This window comes from Dasypus novemcinctus, chromosome X (genome assembly GCF_030445035.2).
Source record: "Dasypus novemcinctus isolate mDasNov1 chromosome X, mDasNov1.1.hap2, whole genome shotgun sequence".
NCBI lineage: Eukaryota > Metazoa > Chordata > Mammalia > Cingulata > Dasypodidae > Dasypus > Dasypus novemcinctus.
In genome coordinates this window covers 58,699,879-58,712,413 of record NC_080704.1, presented here as the reverse complement: position 1 = coordinate 58,712,413, position 12,535 = coordinate 58,699,879, and the positions used below count along the sequence as shown (strand labels likewise).

Here is a 12,535-nt window from a genome sequence, read left to right as displayed (position 1 = left end):
AAGTTTGGCAGTTTTTTATTACAGTATTTGCCCTAACCCCATTCACCAAGTCCTTATTTTCACTCCTTGGAATGCCTTTCAATGCCTCTTTTGCCTTGAGAATCTCTACTCATCCTTCAATACCCAATCTGAATGTCATTGCTTCTGCGAAACCTTTCCCAGCCCCCACTCTCTCCAGAAAAATTAAGTTGTTTACTTCCTCCAGTTTCCCATAACACTCTGTACATATGTCTGTTATGGCACCATATTATCTGATTATTCTATGTTTACATAGAATGTGAGGTTATCGTGGGCAGGACCATGTCTCATTTTATCTCAGGATCCTCAGGACTTAACTGCCTGGCACATGGTAAATGCTTGACAAAAGCTTGAAGAATGTATGAATAAGTGAATAGATAATGTTGCCAGCATATCTCCACTTGGTTACAGTGGAAACTAGAGCTATTTCCTTCTTTGAATTTAAAGAGTTTGTAGCTCATGTCTTCAAAGGCTTAAGGGGGAGATATGAATCTAATATAGACCCCTAATAAGAAGATACTTTTTTAAAGACAGGAAACAGAAACTTGAGATGGAGACAGAGAGAGAGAGAGAGAGAGGGAGAGAGGGAGGGAGGGAGAGAAACAGCTAATTACAAGGCTGTACAAGGCAATATTGTTTGGGGCAAAGAGATGTAGAGAGAGACCTCAGTGTTCCACTGGGGATGATGGCCATTAGATTCCTTATAGATTTAAGGGAGGTAATTCCATTTGTATGCTCCTGAATATTTATTAACCAGCTCTCTGGGAATAATAAAATGCCTTGATTTGTAGCATTTGCCAATTTCCTTGGTGTAAATACTCCCACCATGATCTATTTCAAGCTACCAATATGGCATCACTGAACACCAACTTAAGAAGAGAATTGGGGAGCGGATGTAGGTCAAGTGGTTGAGCACTTGCTTCCCATGTTCAAGGTTTGATTTGATCTCCAGTACCTCCTAAAAAGAAAAAAAGATGTGTAGTAATGTTATATAGTATTATATAGTATTTCCACCATACAGATAAAACAGATGTTAATAACTTCAAAATACCTGATAATGTGAGATGTAGTAAAATAATTAGTAAGTGATGAGTATTTATTTTAATGTTATTTATTTAATTGTAAATACATATAATTTATATTTTAATGATGGTTCTGTTTAATACCTTCCTTAAAAATTTACTGAAAATGACTCCTGTCTTTCATGAGCAGCTGTTAACTAGCAGCACACTGGAGATAAATCTATCCCTGGGCTATCTGGGGCCTCAGGAGTAGCTTAAGTAGACAGAAGTATACCGAGATGAGATAAAACCTGTTGATTAACTGTAGCTGTAGTGTGATCATGAGGATCTAGGCCTACTAGGTCTAAATTTAGACTCTAAAATGATGAGTAGGGAACACTGAAGCAGCAAATGGATAAACACTGCAGTTCATGGTTCCCAGGAGAGAAACTATACTTGATAACTTCATATACTAAATAGCTCCAAAACAGAATACCTCTGATTACTTGTATCATCTGACTTACTGCTGAAAATTTTCTTTAGAGTTGAGATTGAGCTGGTAGGTAAAACATCACTGAATGTATCTAGATTGAGACAGTGCTTATAGACCTATGTAGAGAGCTGTGCTCTCTGCAATTCATGCATTTAATAGCTTGGCTTTTTATCTGTGATGGCCAGTCCATAAAGACTCCCCTTTTACTCAAATAGGGGAACTGTATTTAGAATGCCTAGACACTGGTTCAGATCTCATGCACGTAAGAAAATGGTGGTATCAATTTTGTCTCCAGGAAAATCTCATCTTTGGAAACTTTAGTGTTTCTTTCCAGTGATTTGGTGAAAATTAGTGGTTTCTCACTTCAATATTATATTTTTGGTCTTCTTGAATCTTGGAGTCTCCCTTTACAGGACATTTTTAGTACTGAAAAGAACAAGGGGAAATGCAGCTGAACTTCTGTTTGTAATTATAAAAGCATCTAGTATGTGCTTAGCACACTACATACATCATCTCATATAACCCTCACAAAATCCCTAGGAGGTAGGTACTATTATTTTCTAATTTTCCAAATGGGGAAATTGCAAATCAATAAGGCAAAATACCCTAACAAAGTTCACACAGGCCATGAGAGCAGAGCAGGGGTTTGAAGACAGGTGTATCTGATGCCCAAGTCTCACATGCTTTCCACTACACTATGTTGTCTTAAGCACTGTCTCACCATTTGAGGAAGCTAGTCCAGGAGAGAGAGGGTGGGAAAAGCATAGTGTCACAGCATAAGTAGGAAGGCATGTATCTTTCTGGAGAGACACATGGAAATTCTGAACTCAGGCTCATAAGATTGTAAAGCACAATTAATTGCCCCACATTCTTAAACATATGGATAATCTTAAAAGAACGTCAAAAAAATTTCCTTTTAAATGCTGATACTTTAGGACAACTTTTAGAACAAGCCAATAGATAAAATTAGACTTCTTTCTCCCTTTCCTCGCATTCTTAATTCCTTTTTCTTGCAATATTTAGCCTTTCTTGATGTTTTGGCCTGCACCCAGACCTTAGGTTTGTTCAGCATCAAAGCCTCTTCAGCCCTCATCTCAGCTGTCACATGCAACATGCCTTTCTGTTTGTCTCTCCCTCAAGCCAGAAGGAACACCTTAAGCGGTAGAAAGTGTGAGTAGGTAGGGGAGAGACAGGCTTAGTGGTAATCTTTCTCCTTTAACATTTCTACCTTTTTCCTTTCTATGAGTAAAAGACCAAATGCCCCACTTATTAGTTTTACCCCAGTCATACAAAACTTTATAGCCACTTTACCTCAGTATATTATATGTGGGTGGTTTTTTTCTGCCTTCCCTATTAGAGTTCACTCCTCATTTTATTCTTGTACAAGAGTGCCTCAAGCACGGAGTTGCTTACATCCATTGCTGAGATTAGTGCTAAATTTTTAGCTAGTTCCCCCTAGAAACCCCTTAACAACTGACATATTTACAAACTGCTGCAGAATATTGAAAAAGGTCATATATATTCCATCTGAACTAAATAGTGTGAATGCAATTTGAACTGAAAATTAAACCAGTTTTACTACAGGGCCCCTTCTACTCTTTTTTAGTGTTCTCTTCTATACCCTGAATCTGACTTTCTCTCTGATTCTCAGTGCCCTTCCCATCTTCATCTCTGTCAGAACCCCACCCCCAATGAAACAAAACTGACTCACAGCATGTAGATCAGTGTTTCTCAACCCTGGTTGCACAATGGAATAACCTAGAGACTTTTTGAAAAAAAATTGTCTAGGATGGAGCTTGGGCATCAGTATTGTTTCAAAGCTTTCTAGATGATGATTATTCTAATCCTAGTCTCTAGGCCTGTATATACTACCCAACCGTTTTCCCTATCAAAATTTGCTCTCATCTATTAATTACATTGGAAAAAATGTAATAAATTCATCTGCAATAAGGAACTGATAACTGATAGAACCTTAATATGCTATCTCTCAGTGGAATGTTCACTCTGATTATGGAAAAAATTTCTCATGGCAGAAATTCAGGCATGGCGATATTTTGGGGTTGGAGGAGTTTCTTAGCCCTAAGTTCATTATAGGATAGTGTTTTCCATGATTTTGATACACACACACACAAGCAAACATTCATTACAAGTTTAACTTTAAAAGGTAAACTGAGATTTAAAAATTATTATATCATTGTAGAGATGATAATATTTTTTGCATTGTTTCCCCTAGACACCTATATCTATGATAGCTAAATAATGACTTGAGTTGTAGGTCAGATCTGATATCCTATTGTTCATTTTTATTTATTTTTACTAAAAATGAAAATCCCAATTTATAAATTTAATTTGTTGAGAATGGCAGTAAGTGTTTGGTGACTCTGGCAGATAGTTTTGGTTATTTGTGTTTGGATAGGATATTAACCTATAAATTATGGAATGATTTCTCACTAAAGACTACTTTCAACATTCCATCATATATGAAGATGATAAGTATTTCACACATAAAAGCTGGAAGGTTTAGTATTTTTACTTGGAGGTTAGTAGCAAATAGATCTAATTACATCTTTGTTTACATTCAGCTCTGAAAAGTATTTTTTCAAGTTTTATGACAGCATGTAGATGCAATTTTGAAATATGTTTTTTTTTCCTCCAATGAGTGAGTGAAGAAAATCACCAACAAACTCTTGGTATTTGAACCATTCATACTATATTTAGTCATCTAAAGAAATCCTGATAACATAAAATGGTGATATTTAAACCCTGAAGTGATAGCCTCAGGCTATTCACAGTATGGAATATATATTGCTGAGGTATACTACTTGACCAAAGAAATATCATACAGAAATATTTTATGTTTCTTCCCTCACAAAAGCTTATGAGAATATCTCTCCCCTTGATAGATCTCATAAATTGGTGTGAGAAAGTAAACTTGCACTTACTGCCCATTTCTTCACATTAGAATCATGAAAAGATGAATAGTCAATGAGAGCTCTCTGATCATAATCCCAATCTTCACTCTTTTCTTCAATGTTGAATCAAAATCATGAGGTATACTATTGATCACAAATATTTCTTTGAATACAACTAAATACGAATTAGCATTCAAGTACGGCTTCTCTTATTCATGTGGCCTCAGCATCTTTCATTACTGCACACATAGCTGCTGCTCTGTCAATATTAATTTCAACCCTATTATTTCAGTCTTTATCATACATCACAAAATGGTCTTTAAGTAAATGAGTATTATCTTCTCTAAAAGCCTGGTTTTTCCGCAATAAATGGAACAAAATTTCACTAGCACTTTTCTCTCATTTCTGTATTAGTATGTATAGGTATCCTGAAAATATTCCATAGCATTTGCACATAGTAGAAATTATTCTTCCAGTGTAATCCAATGTTATGCAACATTTGATAGTGATCAAGGAATTGTACCAATGACTCATTCTGAATTTTCCCTGAGAGTAAGAGTTGCCATAAACTTTATGATTAGTGTTATAAGTTTCTTAGAAATAGGTTAGAAGTAGCGCATTTCTCTAACCAATACAATTTCGGGGCCACTGTAGTTTGGGTCTCATCTCCCTTTAATAATAATATCCATCAATTTAGACTTCAGAAACATTATATTCTGCTTTTTCTGCAGATACTTGATTGGTTATCAGAGAGGTCTCTGTGCTTTGTATGAAATCTTATGAAAGCTACAGTGGCATAGTTGGATAAAGCTTCATAGCAGACTAGGATCTCCACCCACTAAAATTCATTGTTCAGATAGGCAATGTTTAATTCCTCTTTATAAAATTCTTCTTTCTACTGTATTAAATCATCTTATTTGCAGATTTACTTTTCCTAACTCGTGTATCTTCAAATTCTATATTTGTCCCAAAGTCAAGTTCAATATTTATGTTTTTAATGTACCCTGAGTTGTTATTGTTTTCATCACTGCTTTTGTACTTGAATGAACCACTTTTGATCTGACGATAAATTTTGAGAATTAGGAATAAAATGCAACAAGATGGTAATCATGAAATATGCAAAATTAAGAATATAACCAATGACAAGAGAAAATGGCACGATAATAAGGAGTGATTGAAAGAGATGAGAGTTGTTGGTTTGGGAAAGAGAAGCGTAGCTGGGGAGCAAGGACTGGCAGAGGTAGCTATGTTCAGATATGTAAAGGGTATTCCTGAGAATAGGAATAGTCCTGTCTGGCTGTCAGGATGGATAGTCCTGGGGGCAGAACTTGGGTGAATAGTATGAAGTTACAGGGGAGTAAGTTTGGCTCACTGGAAGAACATTCTGACAAATGGAATCTTGTGCCTGCAGAATCCTATGCACAGGATCTCGGTGGGCAGCCTTAAGAAGGAAAGCTGGAAAGGGGAGTCCTACACTAGATAGGAAAGGTGGAAATGTGTGATCTGAAAGATTTTTTAGTCTGTGTCTGGAGAGGGTATGGAAGGGAGAAAGACTGAGGAGCTGGGTCAGATGGGCATGTAGGACCTTTCTGCACCTGACACTCTATGGTGCCTTGGGTAAGTACTGTCTCTTGGCTACCCAGCCTCAGCCTCTCCTGTTTACTGGGTAGCCTGTGCAGGCCAGAATGGGAGACTGAAACCTCTGCCTCCCAAGGGACCAAGTCCTCAGTTTGGCCCCTTGCCCTGTACAACTTCCTGAATCTAATGTTGAATTCTGAGAGCAGGAGAGCAGAAGAGATTCAGGACACTGTTTGCACTACATGACTTAAGACAAAGTTAAGAAGAAATGGATCACCTGTTTTTCAGTTTGGCCAAGACACCAGGGTTATTGGTGTCATCAGCACTGCTTTCCAATGGCTGTATAGAAGATTTTACAGAATTAGTTAAACCATCTCTTTTCAATGCCATAATACTGGCTGCTTGCCTAATTATATGCTTCCCTTGGCAAAGGACTGATGATGGTATGCACTGGGGTAAAATTCTATGGTTAAAATATTGGCACATTTCTATACTGGTTTATAAATAGTCATTGCCCCAAGGCTTCCTTCTGCTGAGGCCAAAGGTCGTTAAATATTTTGAATATTACCCCTGATTAGGTCTTAGGTCTTGTTTGGCAGTGGGGACATGAGACTCGGGGCCAAGGACTTCATTGGCGAGAGGCGAAATTTGGAAGAATTCTGGTGTACTGTAGATAGAGATGAAATTCAGAGCTATTTAGGTCATGGAGAGAAGTAAGCAAAGGGTTCTAATTCCCAGCATCATGAAGTGAGGTAAGACAATTAAACTCTTCATAGAAGAGTGAATTTAAAGTTATAAAACCTAATTAATATATTGCAAGAGCCTCTAATGAAGGAAAGGAAAGGTTTCCTTTACATCTTTAAGTGTGGATTTGTTAATTACTGTGATTGTTCCTTTGATAGTTCTGACTACAGTAGAGTACACTGGGTTTTCATAATGCAGAGATCCTCTTTGAATTTTTGTCACATTTAACAATAGCAGCTAACATTTGCTGGGCACTTACAATGTGCCAGGCATTATTATAAGCACTTTACATGTTGTGCCTAATCTAATCGTCACAAAAATTGAGGTAGGTATTACAATTTGATAGGTGAGAAAACTGAAACCCAAAGGTTATTTCACTTACCCAAGTCACGTAGCTGGTAAATTGCTAAGAAAGATTTTGAATTGAGGCAGTCTGACTTCAGATCCCACATATCTACCCACTGTACTATACTGATAGGGTAAGCCATACCACACTATTTATTGAAAATAAATATATATGTATATTCCAGGCACATTCTTATGAATTATCTCAATTAATTCTCCGACATTTACCTTAAGACAGGCATCACGACCCTCATTTTACAGACAAGGAAACTGAGACTCAGAGATGAAGCTACCCACCCAAGTTCACCCAGTCAATAAGAAGGAAAGTTGCAGCTCCAACCCAAATTTCTTACCCCAGAAGCTATGATTTCCTGCCTTGTATGCCTTCCTATCTCCTATATAATTGCCCTTTATCTAGTACATTTATTCTTTCCTATCTTTATGTTCTCGTGGTCATCTTCAACTTTCTCAGTTGGTTATTCTCTTCCTGAGACCCCAGGTAACATTCAGCCTTAAGGCTTGACCCTCTTTGACCAAACTATAGCCTGTTCCTCATTAAAATGTCCCCTATATTTAGTAGCACTTGCTTCTTCCCTCAACCAATCTTTTCTAGGATGGTTGCAAAATTATTTTTCCAACTCCAGCCCTCCCACCTTTCAAATCCTGCACAACTGAAATCACAAAGTTTGTCCTTTATCCACTGCATGAAACAGTCAAACAAACTTACTTAATGATCCCTGTATCAGTTATAATGCTACGAACTGTGACTAGGTCACAATGTCTCTCCTTTATTCAACAGCACATATTCCCTAAACTGGAAACACTACAGAGACAATTACCATAGCCACTGTATGAAGATGATACCTGAATTCATGAAACATTCCTCATTTTAAATGAGGCTGTTACATATAACCCTACTAATGATTACAATCTCACTCCTGACATTCCCTCTCTTCCTTCTCTGCTTTATTTTTCTCCATACTACATATTTTATCTATTGCCTCTTTCCCACACTGAAATATATACTCCATGAAGTCAGAGATCTTAATCTTTGCTGTTTATTCTTGTATGCCCATTGTCTAGAACAGTACCTAGTACATAGGATGTACTCGATAAATAATTATTGAATAAATGTTCACAAAATGGTTACTGAGCACTAAGCTTCCCATCCTCAAACAAAAACATTCCAAGCGGCAAGAAAGGGACATGGTACAAAAAATGCTGTTTTCTTCCAAGTTTGCGGCTTCTATCAGAGAGCATAATCTTTCTCAGAAAACTTACAGTAGACTTTCCCTAAAGTCTCACTGACCAGAACCAAGTCATATGTTCACCAGTAGGTCCCACTACACAGAGGAGAAAGGGATTGTAATGATTGGATTAAACCAGTAATGATCTGTCTTTCAGGACAGCAGGCAAAGAACAACTGTGGGTTCTTCCTTTAGCAAAGGAGTGGGGAGCATGTGAGGCTGTGATGTGAACAACCTACAATGTTTGCCATAGTAGCTGAGCATGCTCTAGAGAATGTCTGTATGCCTCTCTTTTCTCCATATCTAGGACAATCCTCCCCTGTCTGCCCAATACCCGTAGGACATTCTTATCATTCTTTTTGTCTCATTTAAAAAATTTATTGAAGTATATCATGAATACATGAACTTACATAAATAGTAAGTGTATAGTAAAAGTTTTGAACCTGAAATGTGGCATTGGTGTGGAAAAAGTGGCCATGGTGGCTGCTGGGTGTGGGGAATGGGAGGAAGCGATGAGATGTAGAGGCATTTTCGGGACATGGAGTTGTCCTGGGTGGTGCTGCAGGGACAATTACTGGACATTGTAGATCCTCCCATGGCCCACTGGATGGAACGTGGGAGAGTATGGGCTATGATGTGGACCATTGACCATGAGGTGCAGCGATGCCCAGAGATGTACTCACCAAATGCTATGGATGTGTCATGATGATGGGGGAGAGTGTTGCTGTGGGTGGAGTGGTGGGGTGGGGGTGGTGGGGATGAATGGGGACCTCATATTTTTTTAATGTAATATTTTTTAAAAAATGAATTAAAAAAATAAAATTATTAAAAAAAAAAAAGAACCTTCAAAACAAACATGCATAGGATACAGGGCTTCCATACATCTCCCCACCACCAACACCTTGCATTGTTGTAAAATATTTGTTACAGATGTTGAAAGAGCATTGTAAAAAATATTCTGACTACCAATAGTCTATATCTTATATTTGGTGTATTTTCCCCAAACCCACCCTATTATTAACACCATGTATTAGTATTATATATTTGTGTGGTTTTGTTTTTTTAAATATTTATTTATTTTTTATTTATTTCTCTCCCCTTTCCCCCAATTGTCTGCTCTCTGTGTCCATTTGCTGTGTGTTCTTCTGCATCCACTTGCATTATTCAGCGGCACTGGGATACTACGTCTTTTTGTTGTTGTTGTGTCATCTTGCTGCATCAGCTCTCTGTGTGTGCAGCGCCACTCCTGGGTGGGCTGCGCTTTTTTCACATGGGGTGGCTCTCCTTATGGGGTGCACTCCTTACATGTGCACCCCTACGCAGGGACGCCCATGCATGGCACGGCACTCCCGGCATGCAGCAGCACTGTATGTGGGCCAGCTTACCACATGGGTCAGAAGGTCCTGGGGATCGAACCCTGAACCCTCCATATGGTAGATGGATGCTCTATCTGCTTCCCAAGTATTATATATTTGTTATTGTTCATGTGAGAATGTCCTCATACTTGTTCTGTTAACTGCAGTCCATCTTCCACCACATGATGCATTATATTATACAGTTAGTCCTATGCCTTGTACAATCCATTCAAAGTGTGCACTCAGTGGCTCTCATTTTCACCAGAGTTATGCTGTCATCACCTCCATCAATTTTACTAATTTATATTTAGAACGTTTTAATCACTCAAAAAAAAATCTTCATACTCCCTTACACCACCCATTGTTGACCCTTAGAATAGTTATAGTATCTTCTGTGCCATTGTTGCAAAAATATTACATTACTGCCAGCTATCAGCCGTAAGTTACATGAGTTGTAATTTCCCCAAGTATCACCATATTCTTAACACTTTATAATAGAACGTTATTATATTTACACTATTAACCACAATCTTCATCCACCCCTGAAATCACTATGTTTTACAGACCCTAGATTATCCTCTAGCTCCCTTTCACTTGACATGTACATTCCTAGACTACCCCTTTCAGCCACAGTCATGTTTATAAATCAGCAGTGTTAGTTAGGAGGAAATTGCCACTGACCTCACAGAAATAAGAGGTCATAAGAGGATACTATGAACAACTGTACACCAAAAAACTAGACAATGTAGGAAAAATGGACAAATTCCTAGAAACACACCAATAACCTATACTGATTCTAGAAGAATTAGAAGACCTCAGCAAATAAATCACATGTAAAGAGACTGAAACGGTCATCAGAAACCTCTCATAAGTAAAAAGCCCAGGACCAGATGGCTTTACAGGTGAATTCTACTAATCATTCAAAGAATAATCAATACTAAGATTGCTAAAACTCTTCCTACCAATTTTAAAAGTACAGCTCAACAAACCCAATTCCCAGACTTCGGTCTCTAATGCCATTCCCTACTCAAAGAAGCCAGGGCTCTTTAGAGAAATGGTTGATTCCAGAGCTGGAGCAGGGTAGGTACAAGATGAGCCTGGAACATAGTTTAAAATCCCTTTCAGATATATTTGTCTCCATGGAGTCTCCCAGCAGGCTGCCATTTCAGTCTTTTCCAGATCCACTTTTCTGTAATGGAACGACAGGTAGAAACATGGCCAGCCTGGCAAGAGCCCCGTTTGGGGAAGTTGGAGAGGGTGGAGAAACATCAGCCACTGTCTGGGGATTGGTGAGTGGCACATGTAACTAGGGAGCAGAAAGCAGCATCACAGTTTGAGGATGAATGAAAAAAAAAAAGATCACTGTCATCAAAGTTTCCCCCATTCTTTAATTAACCTAGTTGTACTTCCCTCATACAGAAACTAATTTGTAGTCAGAATAATTAGAATCAAAGAATAGCACTGACAATAGGGAAGAGACGTCACTATCTGCTGTTCCTAGGAAAAATGGAGAGACAGAATAATAATAATTCTTATTTAGAGTACACCTTTCATGTGTTCAGCATTGTGGAAAATACTTCCTCAAGCTTGTCCCTAATCCTCACAGTAACCCTATGCGATTGTTACAATTAAACATATTTTACAGATAAGAAATCTGAGGCTCAGAGAGATTGAGCTAGCAGACAGCATGGAAAGAGAGTTAATAGCATGAGTTGTAGAGCTAGACTGCTTGGGTTGAAAACCTGGCTCCCCTAGTTATTGGTTTGTAACCTAGGCTAATTGCTTAACCTTTCTGTACTTCAATTTCTACCACTGTTAAAAGAGACAATGATAGAAAAACCTATCTTATAAGGTTGTTGCTTTGAATAGTGACTGGCACACAGTAAGCTCTCAAAAGGTCTGAGCTGTGTAATTATTATTACCCAAGATATCATAGCAAGTAAAGAGGAACTTGGATTCCATTCTAGGTCTGGTAGCCTCCAAACCTTAACCTCTCTTCATTACATCAGAGGGCCCATTTAAAACAAGTGTGTGTTGTTAGCAAACTGTTCAGCCACACAAACTATTTTCTCACTCTCTGATTCTCAGAGTGAGCCACACCACATTTAAATTAGGAAATAAAGTCATCTCCTACCTCTTGTGGGACATCAACTCTTCTGTTAGGAAAAAGAGCACTTCTTCCTTTTCTGTATCCTTAAGGCTTGAATTAGTGGCTTACTGGGAAATGATAATTTCACACTATAAGAACCAGGATCATAGACTTTATGTCAAACCAAATAACTCTGCCAGGGCTGAGATAGGGTTCTTTTGTGTTCCATTTTATTTTGTGAAGCCAAGAAGTTGTATTTATTTATTTATTTTTTAAATTTTTATTTTTTTAATTCATTTTTTAAAATTATTACATTCAAAAACTATGAGGTCCCTATTCACCCCCACCCCCCACCCCCACCCCACTACACCCCCCACAGCAACACTCAGTTTTAAATCCCTAAAACCTAGGACCTTGCTTCAGGCCAAGTATAATGGGTAAAGTGAGATTTAGGTAGAGAGGCACTACTGTTAATAGCTGATTTTAAGAGTTAGTAGTTATGAGATACTTCAAAATCTTCCAGGTACTAGTCTCTGTGCTTTACATCCTTTCTGCATTTAATCCTCACAACATCCTTCAATGGTTAGGTACTATTCCCATTTAACAGAAGAAGAAATTGGGCACAGTGGTTAAGTTATTTGCTTATGGTCACTGAACTAATAAATGTAGGAGCTAGGGTTTTAATCCTGGTCCCTAGAGTTCACACACACAATAACTATACTATACTGACTTTCATTACTGGTAAATGGCTAA

At 38.0% G+C, this 12,535-nt stretch overlaps 1 non-coding gene across 1 annotated transcript; it reads left to right on the top strand.

Annotated features, from left to right (window-relative positions):
- The first annotated feature begins 7,879 nt into the window (after nt 1-7,879).
- Nucleotides 7,880-7,983, top strand: LOC111762895 (U6 spliceosomal RNA). The gene has a single exon (XR_002795897.1). It is a non-coding gene; the product is annotated as a U6 spliceosomal RNA (small nuclear RNA).
- Nucleotides 7,984-12,535: the final 4,552 nt, after the last annotated feature.